The sequence below is a fragment of the Chiloscyllium plagiosum genome, unplaced genomic scaffold, assembly GCF_037043375.1.
Source record: "Chiloscyllium plagiosum isolate Xiang-an unplaced genomic scaffold, Cpla_swu_hap1 HiC_scaffold_23, whole genome shotgun sequence".
NCBI lineage: Eukaryota > Metazoa > Chordata > Chondrichthyes > Orectolobiformes > Hemiscylliidae > Chiloscyllium > Chiloscyllium plagiosum.
The window spans coordinates 41,195,591-41,215,631 of NW_028270161.1; the positions used below are offsets into that span (position 1 = coordinate 41,195,591).

Consider the following 20,041-nt stretch of genomic DNA (forward strand, 5'->3'; position numbering starts at 1 on the left):
AAGAAACTCACTTAATAAAGAACAAATGTCCCCTGGACATAAAACTAAGTCATATGGCCTGAACTAAATGAATCTATTTCAGGATTTTAAGTTCATTTATGGGCAATATTTTGTTAGCTGATTAATGATTTAATCTGATACATTAAGATTTTTATTCTGGTCTCCAACTAACTTCTCAATTTTCTATAATATCAAGGGATTGTAGCTAAAGGTTTTTGGCTTGTTTGGTACTCATTTCAAAATGTATATTTTAATACATTTTGGATAAGACAATAAGATATAGAGACAGAATTAGGCCATTTGGCCCATCAAGTTCTGCCATTTGATCATTGCTGATGTGTTTCTCAACCCCATTCTCTTGCCTTCTTCCCATAACCCTTGGACCCCTTGCTCATTAAGAACAGTGGCGTCACTGTCTTAGAGATATAGATGGTCTCCACAACCTTCTGCAGCAATGAGTTCCACAGATTCACCACCCTCTGGCTGAAGAAATTCCTTTTCACCTCAGTTCTAGACGATTGTCTGGTCACTCTGAGGCTGTGCCCTTGGGTCTCTTTTTCTGCATCCACACTAATCACTGTGCCTCGGTATTCAGTAATTTTCAATGAGATTCCGCCTCGTCCTTCTGAATTCAATCAAGTACAGACCCAGAGTTCTCAACTGCTTCTCATATGACAAGTCCTTCATAGAATCATAGAAGATCATAGAATAACAGAGTCCCTACAGTATGGAAACAGGCCCTTAGACCAAACAAGTCTAGACTGACCTCCGAAGAGTAACCCACCCATCCCCATTCCTCTACCCTATTACCCTACATTTACCCGTGACTAATGCATCTAGCCCATAGATCCCTGAGCACTATGGGTAATTTAGCATGGCTGATTTACCTAACCTGCACATCTTCGGATTGTGGGAGGAAACCGGAGCACCCAGAGGAAACCCATGCAGACACGGGGAGAACATGCAACCTCCATACAGACAGTTGCCTGAGACTGGAATCCAACCCTGGTCCCTAACGCTGTGAGGCAACAGTGCTAACCACTGAGCCACCATGGCACCATCCATCCCTAGAATCGTTCTGGTCAACCTCCTATGGACCCCCTCCAACACCAAAGCATCCATCATTAGATACAGAGTTCAAAACTGCTCACAATATTCCAAATGTGGTCTGAACAGAGCCTTGAACAGCCTCAGCAGTGCATCTCTGCTCTTGTATTCTTGCTCTCTTGAATTGAATGCTTCCTAACTGCTAACTGAACCTGTACGTTAATCTTAAGAGAATCCTGAGCTACGACGCCCAAGTCCATTTTTGCTTCAGATTTCCAAAGCTTTTGTCTGTTCATAAAATAGTCAATATTTCTATTCTTACTACCAATGTGCATAACCTCACACTTTTGCACATTGTATTCTATCTGCCACTTCTTTGCCCATGTTCTAAGCCTGTCCAAGACCATCTACAGCCTCCCCACTTCTTCAGCACTACCTGCTCCTCTACCTGTATTTGCCATCTGCAAACCAAGCAACGATGCCTTTTTTTCTTCATCCAGATTGTTGATGTATAATTTAAATGGTTGTGGTACCAACACGGACCCCTGCGGAGGTCCATTAATCATTGGCTGCTAATCTGAAATGACCCCCTTATCCTCGCTCTCTACTGTCTGCCAGTCAGTCAGTCCTCTCCCCATACCAGTACCTTGCCCATAACACCATGAACTGTTGTCTGATTTAGCAGCCTCCTGAGCGGCACCTTGTCGAAGGCTTTCTGGAAATTCCATTAGACATTCCACAAATTCCTTTTCTTGGTATCTGTTACCAGCCTGATTTTCCCAGTCCATCTGTATATGGATGTCTCCCGTGATTGATAATGCTTTTTTAAAATGCCTTTTCTAAGTCCTGATTTATTTTCTGCCCATATCCTGACTGATTTTCTGCCCATATCCTGACTGCCGCTGGGAAGCCTGTACATAAACACCATGAGTGTCATTTTGTCCTTTACAGTTCCTCAACTCTAACTATACAGATTCAACATCTTCTGGCTCTATTTCACTTTCTGTGATAATCAAATCATTGATTAGTTTGCATTGTACAGCTGATGAGCAAGGAATGGTAGCTGCTGGAAGACTTTATGTAAAGCAAGCATTGATATGACCAGGGTCAATGCACATTATTACTGAGTTGCAGACAGATTAGTTCACAACCTCTAATCAGCAATGACTGGGTTTAAGGTTAAAAATCACGGAGCGTCGCTCCAAAAGCTAGTGTGCTTCCAATTAAACCTGTTGTACTATAACCTGGTGTTGTGTGATTTTTAACTTTGTATACCCCAGTCCAACACCGGCAAATCCAAATCATGGGTTTAAGGTGTAATTCTGTGCACTGACTAAGAAGATGTCAGCAATACAGGCACTGATCATTCTGTGGTTGGGGAGTTTTGAAGAGGTCTGAAGATTGGGATGGTTTAATAATCAATGTATTTTGATTGTACAGTCGATTGGTTTATGGGTACTGAGTGAGGTCCAAAGATTGTAAGTGGTGCAAGAGTTCAGACTGAGATGTCCAACAGAACAGGTGAGATGGTTTTCAAGAACTGGAGATTTTGAGGTGGCAGGATGGTAATTTTGGAGGAAGCAAGTGTTTAAAAATATTACAAAATAAAAACTGAAAGAACTGCTGGTGCTGTAAATCAGACACAAAAATGGAAAATGCTGAAAAAACTCAGCAAGTCTGGTAGCATCTGTACCCGACTGACCCGACTGCTCAGCAGCTCAGACCCTTGGAGGATGGGTCCGAAGCATTAACTCTGATTTCTCTCCACAGATGCTACCAGATCTGCTGAGATTTTCCAGCAACTTCTATTTTTGTCTAGGTAAAAATTACTGTTATGTACTGTAAACTGTTCATAGCAGCATTCTAAACTATGTGCTGCTTGCCTAAATAAAACTTAAAGAATTCGAAATCCTATTTCTGGAATATTCTGAAAAATGCATCTTTTTAGTCTTTACAAATAAGGTTGAAGATTTAGTGCAAAATTATGAGGAAGAAAATCTCGAGTCAAAGACTTTGAAACGGTCCGAGGTTTTGAACAAAAAGCTTTAATGTGATTATTTAAATAAAGTCTGAAGGCTAGTTATAAAATAAGGAAGTTAACTTTTTTTTTAAGATTGTTTAAACCTTTACATTGAAGTTTGGAAATTACAGTTGCTGAACAAAATGGTAGACAAAAGCTTCCTCCAAAAAATATTTTGTGTAATGTGATTGATGTATGACAGTAAAAATTTGACATTTAATAAGGTTTCATATTATGAATGTATACAGGATTTCTTCTGTGACAAGTTGGCATGATGAAAGTATTTCATGTTTAGTTAAGTCTCCTGGACAGAGAACAGAATGCCCAAGTAAATTAGCCGTGGTATTATTCATTGTTGATTGATAAATGTCTTGCTTTATTATATACTACGTGATAACATGCGGATTCAGTAATTTATGGAGTAAGGGATTTTGTTGTCTGCAAGATTGGGGAATATGGTATAGTGAGGTTGGTGAAAATTTGGCAGGAGGCAAAATTACATTTTCCTGATGTCAGGACGAGATGCTGAGTTGAAGTCAGTGGTATTTATGTCATTTTGGACCTCATGCTACCCTAGGACAGGTTTCCACATGCAGTACATTTGTATGCCATGAATACTCATTCACAAGGATATTTTTCAAATTGCCGCCAAGTCTCAAGCTCAAGTCGGTCGTACATGAGAATCTTGCTTGTTTAAAGATGTCAAGCATCAGTTGGACTTCGGCAGTTGAGTCAGGGGTTAGTGGTTTTGTGCACTGGAGGGAATGGTAACTTACAGGGAGGCTTGGGAACATCGGGAGAGTTTGGGGGGGGGATGTGGAGAAATGGGGGGAGTGGGTGGTGTATAATTTTGAAATATTTGAGGTTTCGACGTTAAGGGCTGAGGTGAAAAGGACCTTACATTCTGGGCTGACAGTCAAGCTAAAAAACAGAGCAGTCAAAGATGCAGAATTAGGATTGTCCAAATATAGTACTACATGGTGTTTTGACTGGTACAGTTTTTCCTAGAGTTTGAGTTCACCTATGAATTATCCTAACTGAGATTGACCGAGGACCATGTTCTTTACAATGCCAAGTCCCAAATGTAACCAAGTTCCACAGGGTGGGGAACACATCACTGGACACTGCCATGAGCATTCGGTAAAAAGTATCAACAGCACATGGTATTGTTCTTACTTGATGTCCTAACTCTTCTGTAACCATATGAGGCATGCCGGAACATCTAGATTTCTGCCTCATCTAGCCCTAACAAACAATGAATAAAATTAAACCTGTGTAAGGTGAAGTATTTACAAGTGAAATTTAATCTAGTAATCAAAACATGCCACCTCTATGTTCTCAGTAAGTATTATGTTAATAGCAGTGGAGGTTTGGCCCTGATTCAGAGACTCCCAGTTTGTAGCATTGCCAGTAGGTGGTAGGTTTTCCCAATGAAAACCTTCCCTGGTCTGAAATTGCACCTGTTTCCTGTGCATGCCACCAGCACTTGAAATGTTATTTGGAATTGCATTGGATATGGAGGAGAAAACTGGAAAGCAGACACGGTATACACTTCCATTGGGAATGGTGTGCAACTGATAAAAATCCTCCCATTGTTAAACCATTGTTTCTTGACCAGGGAAATGCAGCTATTCTATAACAGCTGACAAGGCAAAATTGAAAAGGTGCTTTGTTGCATTCCAGGGGCATCTGGAAGGGACCTGGGCTGAATCGAATAAAAGTGGGATTTCAGAAGTTAACAGCACTTTGGGGAGTTGACCATTTCCAATGGTAAATGTCAGCTTTAGGAAAGTGGTACCATGGCTGGTTTCTGCGTCAGAGATTGTGGGTTTAAGGTTTACTCCAAAGATTTGAACATGTGCCAGGGACACAGCGAGGCAAGTCTTTTGGATATGACCTCAAACTGTGATCCTGTCTGCACTCACGAATATAAACTTTATTATGTGTTTAATCTCTTTTGTGGTGTATTGCACTGAATTTAGATTAATGGTACACACGAACAGCCCTCTGGGTAAGAGAATTCCACATTTCCATTTTAATTAATGTCAAAACAAATGCCTCTTGATTTCCTTTCTGACTAGCCTGGCTCTAATTTTAAGCTTGGGATCCCTCAGTCTGGTTTCCCATGCCAGAGCAAGCAGCTTCACAGCATCCATTCTATTAAATTCTTCCATCATTTTAATCGCTTCCATTATTATCAACTGTCAACCTTTTAAATTCCAGCCAATACAAGCCAAACTCATGCAACATCTCGTAATGATTCAATCCATTAAGCATTTAATGCAACTCTGTGAGTAATTTTCTTATTTTCATGATGACTGCAGTTCATCCGCTACTTATATTTCCTTCTTGTTTAGCTTCATACTCAGTAAACAATTGATGTGAAAAATGTTGACATCTTTAAGTAGGAGGAGCGAACTTTTAATCTCCAGTAAAATTCTCAGCAAAGATCTGTAGCAGTTAAATTATTTATGATAAGACCATCATTTTTTAGTGCATTTTGTGACATAATATTTTCACATCTTCCTAATGAAACAGAGTTGCCTGTTAACATTAACAGCTGGAGATGGTAATCAGGGATTTTCAGCTTTGGCTCCAGAGTCCTGGGAATTTTGATATTTGTGGAGCTGAAGAGTCATCCTCCGCTCAGGAGTGCAAGTCTCTGGGGAACGTTGGAAACATGTGGCTGTGTTTTCTGTCAAGCATTCCCACAGTTTCACACAGTCAAGCATTTCAATTGCAGCAGCAAAATAAAACTTCAGGTGAAATGCAATAAGAAATGGATAAAAAAAAGCAACACGGGCATGCAAAGGGACATATTTGGGAAGATTTCCTGTGTGTTTTAAAATGCAGCAAAAATTTATAAATAAAGGGTTTTTGATTTTGCTGTACTTGGCATGTGAAAGCACATCTCCAAACAAACGTAGCTTCAATGGAAGGAGAACGAAGGATTGCCAGTTCCAGATTTATAATGTTTCCGTTTGGTTCTTCCTCTAATCCGACTGCCAGCCAACACTGAAGAATCTCCTTTTCATGTACTTTTCATAATTTTCAAATAGTCAAAATAATTTTATTCCAAATTCCTTTGAAATCATACGATTGGACCATTCAGAAACCACTCCAATAGAAGCAAAATAGTCAACGGATCAGTAATTAATATTGTCCCTCTCACATCATGGAGAGGTGTGTAGAACTTGAATGTTTTAAAATATTTCTGTTATACAAGAATCACTGAAGAGCCACAGAGCTGAGTGCACCTCGTATCTTAGCATGTTACACTGGTAGCAACAGCTAGGCTTGATGCTATTAAAGCCAAATTACTTTCATTGCAATTACAGGTAAGAAATATGGATCCTGTCTAAGCCATTGCAACATTAATTTGTTTATAGTCTACTGGCTGATCAATAATCTACCCACTTGGGAGACGGGGGAATAACAGCATCAAGGTCTCCGGAGATCTTAACGTTTGCTTCAGTAGTGTTAAAACTCTGGTCAATAGCAGGGTTTTTGTGTTAGTTTGCTATTGTACAATATTGAAACAATCTAATACACTGAATCTGGAATGCACTGCCTTGGAGGGTAGTTTAGGTGGGGCACCTCATAATCTTTAAAAAGTACTTGGATGAGTACTTAAAATGTCATAATATTCGAGACTATGGGCCAAGTGCTGGAAACTGGGATGAGTGTAGATTTAGAGTAGTGCTTTATTAGTACAGACTCGATTGGCTGAAGGGTCTCTTCTGTAGTGAGTGATACTATGAGTGCATTCATGCACAAAGATGCTTTGGAAAAAGTATCAAGAAAATGCTTCAAACAAGTCCAGGAAACCTGGCTGATTGATATCATTAGTAATTTGTTTTTATGTATTAAGAAATTATTTTTATGAATAATCTGCCCAATTACTTTTATGTAGAAACAAATGGAACAAGTATCAGGCAGATTTGACAATTGGCAGATGATCAAGTTGAAAGTAATTAATTCATGAATACCTGAAGTGGTAAAATGTCAAAGCCTTCTGTTGTATGATTAATATCAGGAGACTCCAGCTGTAATTTACCTCTATTCATTTATGTGTAGCCCTTAATCCTAAGTAAATTGTCCTGAAGTTTTTTGATTTTCTACAATAAGTTATAGTGAGTGGTCCACCTTCTCTGTGTTAAGTGTATCCTATGAAGGAGCATCAGTAGCAAGAGCTATCAGCATTCCTTAAGTTAGTCACATTCCTTAGAATGACTGTAATTTCCCACGGCTGGGATATTCCAAAGAATCATCAAGAGCTTCCTTTTGGACATGGTAGAATTAACCTCAGTTCTCACATTCTCAGGATTCCAGCTCCCTCTTGTAACGACCTACTCTGAATGTGCTGTGAGAAAGTTTCCTCCAAAAGCTGCTGTACTGCCAGGACATATTGAGAGGCGGAATACTTTGCTATGAAGCTGACAGATCGCTGTTTAATTTACTTCAGCTTTATTCTCACAGGATGCAAACAGTTTGATTGAATTTCCTGACTTACACCAAAGAACCAATACTCTTTGCACATCTGCAAACCACTGTATTCCTGCAATCAGCACATTAAGGTAGCAGAAAAAAAAGTAATATTGTGATCTCTTCAGGGAGTAATACAACCTTTAGCAAACATTATCTATTTGGTTGAATAATTATTTTATAATCTTTTATATCCCAAACCTATAGTAAACCCATCACTAAAAGAGAGAGAGAAGCTGACCTGTTGCTTTGTGAGCCAAAATGTATTTAATGTCAACCTGAAACAATCTGGTGCACCAGAATGCTTTCCAGTCACTGATCTGACAGGTTTAAGTAATAAAAACTTTGACAAATTGGCTTCAGTAATTATGTTTTTACAGTTCATCTACTTTGGGTTGTTGTGATATTTTGATGCTAATTTTATGTGGAAGGACATTCAGGAAGAATATTGGGGGGAAATGAAAATGACTATAGATTTGACAGTTGGTCATAACCATTAGAAACAGAAACAGGTCTAAACTGTTTAGCCCCTCAAGCCTGCTACACCGTCTAGTAGGATCATGGCTGATCCAACATTCCCTCAATTCCATTTTCCTGCATTTTCCCTGTAACCCTTGATTCCCCTACTGATCAAGAATCTATCTATCTTAGCCTTAAATAAACACAGGAACACACACCCCATGGCAAGGAGTTCCGAGGAGACTCAATGATCTGAGAGAAGGAATTTCTCCTTATCTCAGTTTCAAATTGGCACCTTTAATTCTGAGTCTATGCCCTCTGGTCCTATGTTCTCCCATGAGGGAATCGCCCTGTGAAACCCTATAAGAATCCTACATGTTTCAAAGACATCACGTCTCCTTGTTCTAAACTCCAGTGAATAGAATCCCAACCTGTTTGACCTTTGCTGATAAGACAGTCCCTCCATATCAGCAATTATCCTAGTGAACGATTTTCCTCCAATGAAGTGATATCCTCCCTCAAATAAGGGGACCAAAACTGTTCTCAATATTCCAGACATGGTTTCACCAGCACCCTGTGTAGTTGCAGTAAGACTTGGCTCATACTTAACTCTAATGCTCCAATCCCCTTGAAATAAGGCCAATCATCCATTTGCCTTCCTAATTACTTGTTGCATCTTTATGTTAGCTTTCTATATTTGTGCACAATTCCTTTGTGTTGCAGCTTTCTGCAGTTTTTTTATCCATTTAAATAATAATCAGTTCTTTTGTTCTCATGTCAAAAATGAATAACTACACATTTTCCTGCATTATGCTCCATTTGCCAACATTTTGTCCACTACCTAACCTCCATTCATAATCAACAGTAATCCATAGGATGTTTATCATCGGGGATTCAATGAGTTTCAGCTGGAGATAGTGGAGAAAGGGAGCAAATGCCAAAATATTGCTCCCTTCAGAAGCAAAATGAGCTGCCATCAATCCCTTGAAAAGTCAGCCATGTTGATGGCACCATATCAAACTCCAACAAAGGTACAAGTTACTGAAAATGAACACTTGTCAAGCGGAAGAAAGGGTAAAGTTTATGTTGGCTGCAGAATTATTTTTTTCCATTTCAGTCAGCCAAGTTTTCTTTTCCCCCTCTTGCTGAAGCCTTTGCTGTGAAAACACTGGCAGATCATTGAGGTGAATAATTGGAGTATGGATAATGAATGTTTTCCTGTATTGCTTCCGGAATTTGATCTGGCAAGTAATTCATGATTGTTACATTGCAACCACTAACGTTTGCCATGTGTGTATGGAATGCAAGTAGAAAATCCAGCAAATATCTCAGTCCCAAGTCACTGTGGATCTACATCAGTCATGTTCCACTTGGTTTGTGTAGAATAGATTCTCATCCCATTGGGGTACGCCTCACTAACCTCTGGCTAAAGAGTTTAACCATCATTTTATCAAATCTGCCTTTGTTTCAGACATCATTACTTTCATATGTTTTTATTCTATCATGGGATGTTGGTGTTGCTGGCTAGGCCAACATTTATTACCCACCCCTAATTATTCACAGGGCAGTTAATAGCAATCACATTGCTGTGGATCTGGAGTCACATGTAGACCAGACCAGGTAAGGACAGCAATTTCCTACCTTAAAGGACATCAATGAACCAGATGGAATTTCCTGACAGTTTACAATGATTTCATGACCATCATTAGATTCGTAATTCCAGATTTTTCTTTTTAAAGTTCAAGCTTCGCCATCTGCTGTTGTGGGATTTGCACCTGAGTCCCCAGAACATTACCTGGGTCTCTAGATTAATAGTCCAGCATTAACAGCACTGGACCAGAGCCTCTTGAGTGAACTATAGCAGTCATTGAGGAGGAGGAGAGGTAGCCCCACATTCTGTTTGGGGAGAACTTTGAGAACTCTGGATTGACCATGTCAGAACTGACAGAATGTCAATTGACAGTGAAGGCATGGGGATATATTTCCAAGTTAGGAACCAACAAGCTAGTAACCCATGTATCCGCTGCCCTTCTCCCAAAGTAATCATGGTTGTGAAGTTGGAAGGTGTTTGTTGAAAGAGCTGGAGTGAAATCCTGAACCTTACAGACTCTCCACATTGTACTGCCGTGAATTACTGATAGTGGGAGTGTCTGTTGAGGATGGTGAATGGGTCTCCAGTTGCGTGCGATGCTTTCCTCTGGATGCTGTTGAGCTTCTTGAATGTTGTTTGAGCTGTACCTGCCCAGTCCAGTGGGAAGTGTTCTTTCTGTAACCGGCAGCAATCTGGGCCAAAGGCAGTAAAGTGGCATTAAGCTGGACGTTTGGTTTTCAGCTGGCACAGACACAATGGCTAGGCAACTTCCTTCTGTGCTGTAACTCTATGAATTTATCACCTCCTGACTTCTGCTTTGTCAATGTCGGACAGGCTTTGTGGAGGTGGTAGATGTGTTATTCGCGACAGGATTCCTAGTCTCAAACCTGCTCCGGTATCCACTTTTATATGACTGGTCCTGTCAAGTTTATAAACAATGGTAATCCCTATAATTTAGATAGAGATGATAATAATGTCATGGAATATTAAGGGGCAATGATTAGGTGCTATCTTGTTGGAGATAGTCATTGCTTCAGTTATATCGATTGGAGGAGATTGTACCGTCCTCCTTGAAGAAAAGTGTAAAGTGACATTTGATGGAGGTGTGGGAAGGGCTGTTCCCATTGGCAGCATGATTGAGAACCAAGGGTGGGTGGCACGGTGGCACAGTGGTTAGCACTGCTGCCTCACAGCGCCAGAGACCCGGGTTCAATTCCCGCCTCAGGCGACTGACTGTGTGGAGTTTGCACGTTCTCCCCGTGTCTGCGTGGGTTTCCTCCGGGTGCTCCGGTTTCCTCCCACAGTCCAAAGATGTGCAGGGCCAGGTGAATTGGCCATACTAAATTGCCCGTAGTGTTAGGTAAGGGGTAAATGTGGGGGTATGGGTGGGTTTCGCTTTGGCGGGTCGGTGTGGACTTGTTGGGCCGAAGGGCCTGTTTCCATACTGTAATGTAATCTAATCTAATATTACTTTCTATCATCATTCCAAGCCTGGATAATGCTCAGATCTTGTTAAATGTGGACATGGACTGCTTCAGTATCTGAGGAGTCATGAATGCTGCTGAATTTGGTGCAACCATCCCCATTTCTAATCTCATCATGGAGGGAAGGTCATTGATAAAGCAGCTAAAAATGGTTGACCTTGTTCCATGAGGCCCACTTGCAGTAATGTCCTGGGAATAAGGTGACTGACCCCCACCAACCACAGCCAGCTTCCTTTGGGTGAAATAAGTCTCCAATCAACCAGGTTTTCCCCTGATTCCCATTGATTCCAGATTTTCTTAGGCTCCTTGATGCTACTCTGTCAATATGGCCTCAGCATTAAGGGAGGTCACTCTCACTGTGTCTCTAGAATTTACCTTTTTTTTCCCACTGTTTGCACTAAGGCTGTAATTTATGTCAGGAGCTGAGTAGTCCTGGCAGGGAACCCAAATTGAGTGTCAGTGAATGGGTTATGGTAAGGCAAATGGTGATACTATTGATGACCCCTGCTGTCACTGTATTGATGATGATAAGGTTGTGCTTAATGTGTATGAAAGATTGGTTTAATCTCAACGAGAGAATTGCGTTCAGTTCTGGGCACCACCAGTACATGAACAACTGAAAATGGCCAGCAAACAATTCAAGTGAATAGTTCCAGTAATGAAGAACTTCAGTTATATCGATTGGAGGAGATTGTACCGTCCTCCTTGAAGAAAAGTATAAAGTGACATTTGATGGAGGTGTGGGAAGGGCTGTTCCCATTGGCAGCATGATTGAGAACCAAGGGATTCCCACTGAAAGTAATTGGCAGAAGAGGCATTGGCAATATGAGGCAAAGCTTTTCTACACTGTGTAATTAGGATCTGGAATGCACTGCATGCGATTGTGGTAGAGGTGGGTTCAATCAATACCTTGAAAAGAGAATTGGTCTTTTATCTGAAAAGGAAAAGGTTTGCAGCACCACAGGGAAACTGTGGAGAGTGGGATGAGGTGAGTTGCCCTTGCAGAGAGTCAGTACAGAGGCACGTGTGGACGGCACGGTGGCACAGTGGTTAGCACTGCTGCCTCGCAGTGCCAGAGACCCGGGTTCAATTCCCGCCTCAGGCGACTGACTGTGTGGAGTTTGCACGTTCTCCCCGTGTCTGCGTGGGTTTCCTCCGGGTGCTCCGGTTTCCTCCCACAGTCCAAAGATGTGCAGGTTAGGTGAATTGGCCATGCTAAATTGCCTGTAGTGTTAGGTAAGGGGTAAATGTAGGGGTATGGGTGGGTTGCGCTTTGGCGGGGCGGTGTGGACTTGTTGAGCCGAAGGGCCTGTTTCCGCACTGTAAGTAATCTAATCTAATCTAATCTAATCATTGGGCCACATGGTCATATTCTCTGCTGTAACCATTCTGAGTCACATTGGCCTGCACTGCTGTTAGTTTCATGAAAATGTCACCCCTCTGCTCATCTCACCTCGGAGATGAGTTGAATGTCTTGAAATTGCCCTGGTGCATCATGCTTTGGCATGTCTTGGAACTAAATCCACTACAAATATTTAGGGCTAGCAATTAGTGGAACAATGTTCTTTCAACAGTTTGTGTGTTAATTACTGCCAATTAATGTCCTGGGCACTGAAGATGATTCTAGTGTGAAGTCTGTTCCTTTGTTTGCAAGTTTTCAGGGAAATTTTTAAAATGTCAACATTTTATTTTTCTCTATTCCTTTATCCCCTTTTCCTCTCAGTCAGTGATTTAATTGGGTTCCTTCACTGTACTTTTCTATCAGCGCTGATGTGACACTGAATTCATCCTGTTTAATTCCTGCTGTTTATTTCCCATTTCTTACATGTCGCTGATTGAAGGAGGAAGGGTCACTGGACCTGAAATGCTCACTTTGATTTCTCTTCACAGGTGCTGCTAGACTTCCTGAGTTCCTTTCTAGCAGTTTCTGTTTTGTTGAAGGCAATAGTCTGCTGGTTTTCTTGATCAGTCAGCTCCCAGACAGTCTGCTTTACCCCATTCTACATTTATCAGCACTCTTAATAAGCTTATAGGCAAAAATGTTTTGAGCTGAGAGATGTGTGTCAAGTCTAACTAATGGCAGGTGCTGTTAGTCAAGCCTGTCCCAGTGACATCAGTAATACACACAAGTGGAAATATTTTTCCCAGTGGAGGAAAAGAAGCATCTATTTTAATGCTAGATTTGCTAACTTGCATTTGGCATCACTCCACAAGTAAAGGAACAGTTAATTTGTTTCCCTATTAAAATATTGTATTACAGATTTTAGCAACAAATATTTCAAGGCATTCCCTCCACCAAAAAAAACTACATTATCCAAAATGATTAGCATTTGTACTTTAACAAAAAGAAATTTTATTTGTTCTTTAAACTTGCAGTGTGCAGGAGCCTTTAATACCTGGTAAATCTAGGTTGGTGTTTATTTCTTAATTATTGCCAATAGCTGGAGATGCCATTTTACTTGCATTGGCAACAAATTGTGATGTCTGCGTTAATAAAATATTAGGTGCTGTCACTGAAAATACTATTATAAATAGCTTGATGGTGCTGGTGAAGTTGTTCATTGTCAGATACAGTAAAGATAATTTTAAAATTGTGTTATCCATGTCTAAATGATGGTGAGCAGGTCTTAGACAGGGCAAACGTGAGGACTGCAGATGCTGGAGATTAGAGTTCAGAGTGTGGTGCTTGAAAAGCACAGCAAATCAGGCAGCATCCGAAGAGCAGGAAAATCGATGTGTTGGGTAAAAGCTCTTCACTAGGAAATGTCTTAGACAGTCCACCTGGGAAGAAGGCGGAGGTTGTGTTAAGAGAATGTTTTTCTTCAACTACAGCAGAGAACTTAAAGTGTTCACCACATAAAAGGAACGAGAGTTATATGTAATGTATACTTATAAGCAACTTGTTCAGAAATGTTATGGCACATCTCTGGAATAGGTGGAACTTGAACCAGAACCTCCTGGCTCAGAGGCTGACACACTACCACTGTAGGACAAGAGTTATCAAGAGATTAAACCAGGTAAGAGTAACAGATTCCAGTCTCTTAGTGCATTAATGAAAGAGATGTGGCTTTTTTAAGAAAGTAGATGATTTCCGGTAACCTTTGCCCCTCTCCCATCTCCCTGGCATTCTGTGTCAAGTTCCAAATACCAATTCTTGTTGAGTTCAGTTTCAAAACGTGCCATTCGCTATTACTTAATCCAGTGCTGTAAACTGTGTGTGTGTGGTTTGAATTATTCTCTGCACAATGGAGGGCTCTGATGCATTTCATCCTGTTCCACAAAAATGATACAGCGAGTCTCAGCTTTTCCATCTTCTCGTTATTCACTGGAGAGGACAATGATGGAATTTGATCAAATATCAGAGGAAAGCTAGGCTCATTGCTGTAAAATAAATTGTCTCTACTTGCTAAATGTTCTTGCCAAAAGTGATTTCTCTGAAATTGTAGTTCCTGAAATTGCAATTTCATTTGCTAACATTTGTAATGAATGAGTTACCCAGATCCAAATGATTGGCCAAGAATGCTCCAGTAATGCGTGCACTTGTGTACATACAACACAAACAACTAGGGTCCCAAACCCATGATAGACAAAGACTTGCAGAGCGTAGTTGTTCAATAAAAGTTTGTAATTCCTGCAAAATCTACTCCTTACATGTGATTAGGTTTTCCCCTCAATCGGGAGATTTAAGGTCAGATATAAATTCTTTGCAAGTTTGCATGAGTTAAAATTATGTGCTTAATTTTTCTACCACAGGAAATGTTGCACAACATGCGATTAGATTTCAGATCAAAGTTCTGGAAAATAATGCAGCAAGTATGTCCACAAGTTAATTCTGTACTGATCTTGTATTGCCAGCAGATGGCAGCCTCCTCCAAGAACCCAACACTGTTGATATCGAGGCATTTCAGTGAAGACACATGGAGTACATTCAAGTGATGTAATGATCATATGTTCTCCATTTTGCATGCAAAATTGATTGTTTAAATTATATAAAATTTGCACCTAAGAGGTATGAATTCCCTCTTGCAGAAATATTTTCATTCAATGTAAACACATAATAAAGTAAGCTTAATATCAAAGCTGAAGTTTAATCTCTCAACCATTTAGATTTAATTTCCATCTCTCCTTTGCACACCACATTAACTCGTTATCCTGTTCATACAGGGATTTTGACTTTATACGAAACCAAGTCTTCAATGCTCTTTAAATAAGTAATTCAGTTCCCAGCCATTTTATCTGCTATTACAGAGGAAAGGTTGAAGACCAAACCTGCAAAAATGTGATAGTGGTATTTGATTCCATTTTTGTGTGGTCTGAAATGAATAAGGTCACTTAACAGAAGGCTCCAAATACTACAACTTTTTAATGTAAGTTTGCCTCATTCAGCGGCTTGCATTCCATCAGACAGCAATGTGCATGTTTAAACTACTGAATAGCCTTGGCATGTTTTAATTGCTCCAACTAACATGTTTATATCTTTGTCCAACTATCAAATGAGTCTTTGAGGTAGAGATAATGAATTTGATTGCATTAATCTCTGTCACAAGTCAGGGAACTGATTAAAACACAACGAGGTACCCAAATATTAAAATCTGGATTTGATCAAAGCGAAATGTAATTAGAGATTGTACTCAATTATCCCTTTGTAAGTACCACTGGTAAAATAGAATTTTGTCTAATAAAATGCACACAGAGACCAGTTGAGGCATTTAAGTGAATAATTATGGAGAAGTAAAAAAAAATTAATTTGTTTGCAGGTCACAGCAGATTTGATGCATTACATACTTTCAAATCTGAGTTTATTGCATTGAACAAAAATTGGTGACAACCATTTGCCAAATGTGGGTTCTTGCTGGCTTTACGTTTTATTGAGATCTGTCTCTTGATTAAAATTTATAAATGTAAAGCAAAGGTACCAAGTTAGGCTGAAGCAGTGTTTCTAGATCAGTAATGCTGTGCTATTTTCTGTAAAAATGTTAAGGTGCAAAGGTGGCCTTTACTGGAGTGATTTGCCCTTCATGTCCAGATGTGGGAGATGAGGGAGAATTTCCATGTTACTAATGATTATGCCTGCAGTGAGTGTGTTTGATCAGTTGGGGCTGCAGTTAGAGACAGTGAGGAATTTACAGGAGCTAGGCAGTGTGATGGATGGCAGTTATAGGTTGGGAGAAAAAGTGTAGATACAGTCAGGTAGATGGGTTACTGCCAGAAAAAATAGGAGGAGGAGGCAGGTAGTGCAGGAGTTTCCTGTGGCTATTCCCATCTCAAACAAGTGCACTGTTTTGGAAAATGTAGGGGAGTGATAGACTCTCAGGGGAGTGTAGCACAAACAGCCAGGTTTCTAGTACTGAGACTGGCTCTAATGTAATGACAGGTATGTCAGGTTCCAAGCGATCGATTGTGATGGAGGATTCAAGTCAGAGGCACAGACAGATGTTTCTGTGGCCAGTAGCGAAAAATCAGAATGGTGTGTCGCCTGTCTGGTGCCAGGATTAAGGATATATTGGAGACTCTGTAGAATATCCTCAGAGGGAATTGGGACCAGCAGGAGGTCATTGTACACATTGGGACTAATGACATTGGAAAGAAAAAGGATGAGATTCTGATGGGAGAATATAGGAAGTCAGGCAGGAATTTAAGAAGGACATCCTTGAGAGTAATAATATCTGGATTACTCCCAGTGGTATTAGCTAGTGAGGGTAGGAATAGGAGGATAGAGCAGATGAATGTGTGGCTAAAGAGCTGGTGCAGGGGAGAAAGTTTCACATTTTTGGATCATTGGAATCACTTCAGGGTATAGAAGTGACCTGTATAAGAAGGGCAGATTGCACCTGTAATGAAAAGGGGGCTATTTGCTAGAGCTGCTCAGGAGGATTTAAACTAGTAAGATGGGGGGAGGGGGGGGTTACCCAGGGAAAGAGATCAATCTGAGACTGGTATAGTTGGAAAGTTAACCAGACAGGGCAGGTAGGAACAAAGTAGAGAATGAGATAAATTAAACTGCATTTATTTCAATGCAAGGAGCCCAACAGGGAAGGCAGATGAACTCAGGATATGTTTAGGAACATGGGACTGGGATATCAGAAATGTGGCTCAGGGAAGGACAGGACTGGCAGCTTAGTGTTCCAGGGTACAAATGCTATAGGATGGATAGAAAGTGGGGGACAAGAGAGGAGGGAGAGTGGCGTTTTTGATAAGGGATAACATAATGACTGTATTTAGGGAGGATATTCCTGCGAAACATCCAGGGAAGTCATTTGGGTGGAACTGAGAAATAAGAAAGATGATTGGGATTGTATTATAGACCCCCCCAAACAGTCAATGGGAAATCGAGAAACAAATTTGTAAAGAGATTTCAGTTATCTGTAAAAATAATAGTGTGATTATTTTAACGTTTCAAACATAGACTGGGACTGCCATAATGTTAACGGTTTAGATTAGATTAGATTAGATTCCCTACAGTGTGGAAACAGGCCCAGATGGAGAGGAATTTGTTAAGTGTGTAGTTGAAGATTTTCTGCTTTAGTATGTACCTACTAGAGAAGCTGCAAAACTTGACCAACTCTTGGGAAATAAGACAGGGCAGGTGACTGAGGTGTCAGTGGGGGAGCACTTTGGGACCAGCGACGGAAAAGGATAGACCGGATCTAAAAGTTAAAGTTCTAAATTGGAGCAAGGCCAATTTTGCTGGTACTAAGCAAGAACTTTCAAAAATTGATTGGGTCCGAATGTTCACAGGTAAAGACACGACTGGAAAATGGGAAGCCTTTAAAAATGAGATCATGAGAATCCAGAGATAATATATTCCTGTTAGGGTGAAAGACAAGGCTGGTAGGTGTAGGGAATGCTGGATGACGAGAGGAATTGAGGTTTTAGTCAAGTAAAAAAGAAGGAAGCATATGTCAGGTACAGACAGCAGAAATCAAATGAATCCACAGAAGAGTACAAAGGCAGTAGGAGTGTACTGAAGAGTGAAATCAAGATAGCAAAAAGGGGGCAGAAGATAGCTTTGGCAAAAAGGATTAAGGAGAATCCAAATGGCTTTTGTAAATACATTAACAACAAAAATGGGAGAGAAAAGGGCGCCTCAAAGATTAGCAAGGCAGTCTATGTGTGGAACTGCAGGAGATGGGGAGATACAAAATGAGTATTTTGCATCAGTGTTTATGGTGGAGAAGGACATGGAAGATACAGAATGTGGGGAAATAGATGGTGGCATCTTGAAAAATGTCCAAGTTACAGATGAGGAAGAGCTGGATGTCTTGAAACACATAAAGGTGGATAACTCCACAGGATTTATCAGGTGTACCTTGGAACTCTGTGGGAAGCTAGAGAAGTGATTGCTGGGCCCCTTGCTGAGACATTTATAACATCAATAGTCACAGGTGAGGTGCTGGAAGACTGGACGTTAGCTAATGTGGTGCCACTATTTAAGCAAGATGGTAAGGATAGACTGGTGAACCTGACATGAGTGGTGGACAAGTAGTTGGAGGGAATCCTGAGGGACAGGATGTACATGTATTTGGAAAGGCAAGTACTGATTAGGAATAGCCAACATGGCTTTGTGTGTGAGAAATCATGTCTCACAAGCTTGATTGAGTTTTTTGAAGAAGAAATGAAGAGGATTGATGAAGACAGATTGGTGGATATGACCTATATGGGCTTCAGTAAGGCATTTGACAAGGTTTCTCATGGTTTCTCATGGTTTCTCTGATAAACAAAGTTAGATCATGTGGAATACAGGGAGAACTAACCAATTGGATGTGGAACTGGCTCGGAGATAGAAGACAGAAGGTGGTGGTGGAGGAGGGTTGCTTTTCAGACTGGAGGCCTGTGACCAGTGGAGTGCCTCAAGGATCAGTGCTGGGTCCATTGCTTTTCATCATTTATATAAAATGATTTGGATGTGAATATTGGAGGTATGGTTAATAAGTTTGTAGATGACGCTAAAATTGGAGGTATAGTGGACAGCAAAAAAGATTACATCAGAGTACAATGGGACTTGATCAGATGGGCCAATGGGCTGAGGAGTGGCAGATAAGAGTTTAATTTAGATAAATGTGAGATGCTGCAATTTAGAAAGGCAAATCAGGGCAGGGTTTATACATTTAATGGTAAGGTCCTAGGGAGTGTTGCTGAACAAATCAACCTTAGAGTGCAGGTTCATAGCTCATTGAAAGTGGAGTATCAGGATAGCAAAGAAGGCATTTAGTATGCTTTCCTTTATTGGTCAGAACATTGAGAATGGGAGTTGGGAAGTCATGTTGTGGCTGTACAGGACATTGGTCAATCTACTTTTGGAACGTTGTGTGCAATTCTGGTCTCTGTCCCAGAGGAAGGATGTTGTGAAACTTGAAAGGGTTCAGAAAAGATTTACAAGAACGTTGCCAGGGTTGGAGGATTCGAGCTATAGGGAGAGGCTGAATAGGCTGGGGCTGTTTTCCCTGGAGCGTCAGAGGCTGAGGGGTGACCTTATAGAGGTTTATGGGGTCATGGATAGGGTAAATAGACAAGCTCTTTTCCTTGGGTTGGGTGAGTCCAGAATTGGAGACATAGGTTCAGGGTAAGAGGGGAAAAATTTAAAGTGGATCTAAGGGGCAAGTTGTTCATGCAGAGGGTGGTGCATGTATCAAATGAGCTGCCAGAGGAAGCGGTGGAGGCTGGTACAGTTACAATATTTAAAAAGCATCTGGATGGGTATATGAATAGAGGGATATGGGCCAAGTGCTGTCAAATTGGAGCAGGATTAGGTTAGGACCAATCTGATCCAACTCATCAATGCCGAACAAAGGGTCTATTTCCATGCTGTACATCTCTATGACTTTAAGTTCTGTGCTGACCACAATGTATTAATGCAAATTAAATGCAAGAACATTAATTATTTTAATTAAAATATTTTAAGATGGTTTTATTGTACATAGATTTATTTTTGAAAAAAGACAGTCGATCTTTATG

The 20,041-nt window shown here is 40.6% G+C and overlaps 1 protein-coding gene across 16 annotated transcripts in view; it reads left to right on the forward strand.

Annotated features, from left to right (window-relative positions):
• anks1b (ankyrin repeat and sterile alpha motif domain containing 1B) overlaps positions 1 to 20,041 on the forward strand; it is an 818,433-nt gene that overhangs the window by 448,192 nt on the left and 350,200 nt on the right. The gene's annotated exons all lie outside the window — the stretch shown is intronic.